The sequence below is a fragment of the Frankliniella occidentalis genome, unplaced genomic scaffold (assembly GCF_000697945.3).
Source record: "Frankliniella occidentalis isolate FOCC.00 unplaced genomic scaffold, Focc_3.1 Scaffold42, whole genome shotgun sequence".
Classification (NCBI taxonomy): Eukaryota; Metazoa; Arthropoda; class Insecta; order Thysanoptera; family Thripidae; genus Frankliniella; species Frankliniella occidentalis.
In genome coordinates, this window is record NW_026267172.1 from 1,885,590 (window position 1) to 1,890,500 (window position 4,911).

Here is a 4,911-nt window from a genome sequence, read left to right on the forward strand (position 1 = left end):
GGGGGGGGGAGAGAGTCTGAATTGAATTAAAGTCTGTCCGAGACAAGTGAGGGCCTGCAACCCCTCAAGCCTACACCTGCAACTGCATGCACGTGTGTGTGTCTGTATCTGTGAGTGTGTGACGGTGGGACTGCAATGCAACCCAAGCTTTCTTTTAAATGCAAAAACGTTTGCGGTGGTAAGTGGCAACGTCTCTTTCCATAAAGTAAAACGACTCGACGTTGGAGTAAAACGTTATGCGGCGGAAACAACTAAAGACAGATATAATGTGTGTGGCAGTTGGGAAGGGGAGAGAGAGAGAGAGCGAGAGAGAGAGAGAAAAAGAGAGAGGGGAAGATAAGGTAGGCGCTATACACCTTTCCAAAGAGCTCCCCAACCCCGTCCCGCTCCCACACCGCGCCATGCCGCCGCTCCCACGAGGCGCAGTAACCTTAATATGCAAATCTCGGCCAAGGTGCGCAATACGGTGTACCGAGCAAATTAGAAATAATCCGTATTTTCTAAAGTTACACGCGAAACGTGTGGGAATGGCTCGACGGGCCCGTAAAGAGCGGCGCAGGGTCGGCGGCAATTGCGCCGGCAGAAAGAGAAAATCAAGAGAGAATCAAGAGGGTAAGGTAAGGGGTAAAGTGGCAAAAAGGGTGCGCAATAATAGAGAAAACTCCAACCCCTTCTGTTCATCGGAGCGAGAGCGAGCGAGCGAGTCGAGGAGAGGCGGCAGTACGGCGGGAGCAGCTGCCCGCCGACCGGTGGGATGCAGACGCGAGGCGCGAGCGCCTGCGGTCGACAGGATAGGCAACGCGCACGTCTCCGCCGTCGGGCGGCGGGGCTAGCTCACCCCTGCGGCCACGCGTGCAGCAGAGAGAGAGAGAGAGAGAGAGAGAATGTGTGTGCGCTCGAAAACAAACGTGAATAACGACCGAGGGCTAAAACTTTGGGTCGACGTAACTAATTACAGTATACGTGTGAAATCCACGACTTGTTTTTCAAAATGAAGCCTATTTTTTTGCCCCTGAGCGACCGCCTATCGTTTAGTCACATGGGTCAGTGATGTAGAGGAGAGGGGCGAAATGAGGTCAGGACTGTGAAAGTTGGTCCATCGGAACGCAGTAGCGATCAAAGTCCAGACCACCCCACCTACATGCCACCGTGGGCAGCGGGTGGAAGTTGCCCTCTCTCTCTCCCCCCTTTCACCAAACCAGCCACCTAAAACCAGTTCCTGCCCCCCCCCCCCCCTAACGCTCCCCTCTGGTTCTCTTCACTCAAACTACAGCATGTGGGATCCAAGTTTAGTAGTTGCTGTGCCGGCCCGGCGGCCCAGAATCACTGAGGCTGCGTGGTGGTTGCCCCGCATGGCAGAGGCAGACTCACGTAGTGGTCCAGGAGAGCCGAGGCCTACTACACATGGAAGGCATAACAAACTAACAAACGGTTTAAAAAAACACAGGGGAAAAACGACCCAGTCGAAAAGAAATGTGATCTCGCGGCAACTCTTTACCAAACAGAAAAACAAAAACAAGAGTTTCTTGCCACGGAAAACGCGGAACCGGAATTCGCGCATTAGTCTGCCGGCCGCGGCCACTGGAGCTCCACCGAAACGGCCCCGGCCAGACCTATCAGCCCGGCCGATCACGGACCCCCTGGAAGCGTTTGGTTTTGTGGCCGCACCCGCGCCACACCCACACCCACACACTTACACACACGGACACACACACACACACACATTCCTCTGGTAACCAGGAGGCCGTGCCCGATCCACTTACGCTGCACTTCCCCCTTGTAATCGCGGGCGGCGCACCAGTGGAGCGGCGGCAGGGCCGAAGGAAACGCACACCCTTCCGACCGGCGGCGTGTAGTAAAAAGAAGAAAAAAAAGGGGAGGAAAAAAAAACACAAAACGAAAACTCGCGGCACACAAAAGGGCGCCGCGGCGGTGGGTATTTGAACACGCGGGGTGAGCTGAGCCCCGCCGCGCCGCGCGGGAAGTCCTTCCATTTAGGAGGGCTTTTAAAAGCCTGCCGCCGACGCTGCTGCTGCTGCTGCTTCGGGTGTGGGATTACCTAGCGTGTCCGCACCTCCACCCCCTTCCAGCCCGCACACCCCACCCCTTCCTGTTCCACAGACACTAGAACCAGGCCCCCACCCGGCTGCTGCTACTGGCTCCAAATGCGATGAGCTTGTCCACCTGATATCCGCCCCCCAATTGGGAGGAGAGTGCGAGAGAGAGAGAGAGTGCTAGAGAGGGAGATAGAGAGAGAGAGAGAGAGAGAAGGGGGATAAGGACGGACAGCAGATCCCTCCACAGGCCAATCAGCGGCCGGGAATCACTTACGCAACGTGCTCGATTGGTGCAGCCGAAATCAGAAGAACACTGACCCTCTCACCCACACGGCAGCGTCAAAGTCGGCGCGTGAGGGCGAGCAGGGGCTAGGTAGCAGTGCACGACGTTGGTATGTTGGCCCGCCCTGCTCTGCCAATTTTGCAGCAGGAGTAGCGGCAGCTCTCGTCATAAAAATGACGAACAGGTGGGGTCACCGTCTCTCTCTTTCTCTTCAGCATGCTCAAATACACACTAGCGTGCATAGACACAGAGGCCACTATCCGACCCACTAGATAAGACTTCTCCAGATACCATGCAAATAGGAGAACGTTCGAATCTGCATATGCTGGCGCGAGGAGGGCGAGGGGAGTGGCAGACGAGGGTCATAGCCGAACATGGGGAGTGGAATTCGTTCTCCACGCGCGGGACCAGAGCTCGGGGTAAGTGGTGTGCTGGTTGGTAGTGATGACTGGATAGATGGTGAAGGGAGTAAAGTGGTGCCGATGCTGATACTGTTGTAACAGGCAGTGGTATAGAGTGGTGGTGGTAGTGGTGCTGGTAGTGGTGGTGGTGGTGGTGGTGGTGGTGGTGGTAGTGGTGCTGGTAGTGGTGGCGGTGGTGGTGGTGGTTGTGGTGTCGGCGGCGAGCAGTCGCAGCTGTCTCGTTCCACGGAGCCAAGTCGGGGAGGAACGCGATGAAGCCCCAACTTTCACCCACAAGGGCCACACAGCACTGCAGGCAGTAACAAGCCGCGCCACGCCACGCCATGACACATTGCGGACACGGCTGTGGCATGTTGAAATGTAGGGAAGGGGGTTGGTGGCTCTTGCGGTAAGAAAAGCTTAGTCTGATGAGAGGAAAGGGGAAAGGGTTGAAGAGAGGAGGAGGGGGAAGGGGGGGGGGGGGGCGATGATGTAGGGGCGTAGAGTGGCAGTTGGGTCCAGGCGGGGTAAACAACATCAACGCCCACGGCGATGTGCGGCGAGCGCACGAGCGGACAGGATGGCGAGGGGGGGGGGGGGGCTGCTCATCGGCATACACGCCGCCAACACCACCAGGTAGGGGAAGTTAATGGGTAGAGGGGGTCTGACTCTGAAAATTTGACAAACGCGAAAAAAGCACCACGATTTTTCTTAACACTGAGTCAACAGGCCTAAACGGTCGCCCCACGGCTGTTACAGTGTTACAACCATTACAATCATCGAACCACACAGACAAAACAAATACCGTAATGTTTGCGCACTTGAGGCCCATTTTCAGGCCCACGGTAGTAGTGGGATACAAATGATGGCGTGCAGCTGCTAAGCGTTTGTGAACAAACTTAAGTTTGCAGACCTACCATGCCATGTTTTATATGGTGAGACGCCAAAACAATTTGTCTAAAGCTTCGCACATTTGAATATCTGATGGACTGATCAATATCCATTCGCGTGTAAAATTAAACTCTTAAATAGCTGCGCAACACCAGCGCGACTTGTGTGGAGAGGCGCCCGAGCGAGCTGGGTCCGCGAGCGCCGTGCGCCCGGCAGGCCCGGCGAGCGCCAGTGCCGGCTGGGCTGCCTACCGCGCCGGGCTGTGCCCGCCAGCGGCCGAGCCGAGCGGGGCACAAGGAAGGACGTAGAGGATGGGCAGACTGAGGTTGATGAGAAGGCCAATCCAAAGCAGATTAATGCTACGAAACGACATTAGGGCAAAGAAAATGACTTTTCCACGGAGAGACAGAACTACGTGCACTATGGACCACTTGCAGCCGTGGGTCTCGGATACTACTTCCCCACCGAAGCCACAGCCGCCGCACAACCTCAGCCGTGTCGGAACTTCCAACACCAACCGTACCGCGGCGGTGGCGCGGTGTAACAGTGCCTACCGTTCAGACTTACTAATTTTTTAAAAATGTTAGAGACATCTGCTATTATTTGGCAAAGTGACACGACGGCGATCAACGAACTAACAGTATCGAAGTTTAATTAACGACAGTCTGGGCGAGCTTCGCTAGCTTATACGCTCCAACCACCACAGCGGCAGGGCTCCTTTGTTACTCGGTTGCGCATTTTAAAGCTCAGCGTTGGGACGCTCCGTCCCGCCTCGCCGCGGACGCGTGGAACTACAAAGCTGTGAAATGTGATAACATATCCGCCCTGGCCCACCGTGCCTCTGCCCAGCCGAGCGTCGGGGGATTGTTTTCACTTCCAAATCGGCGGGCAGCAGCAGCAGCGGCGCGAAGGGCGAGGGTAGGGGAGCAAAGGGAGAGGGAGAGGACGGGAGGTGAAGGAAGAGGAAGAGAGATAAAGGACGAAGGATGAAGAGGAAAGGAGAGCGACTGCACGAAGCCCTCCATACAGAGAGCACTATCAGCGATTATCTTCGAAAATGAATTTTTAAACATTAATAGCTAGAATAAAAAAGCAGACTTTGTGATTGATTTTGTATCATATATGATGAGTTTTCTCATAGAGTTATGTAAACGTGCATGCAAAAGGAATGGCTAAAAAAAGATCGAGAGGAAAGTGGGAAAGTGGAGGGGACGTCAAAAGGGGCCAAGTGTAAAGCAAATGATTTGGGAAAGGGTAGGGTGGGGGGAGTGGGGGGGGG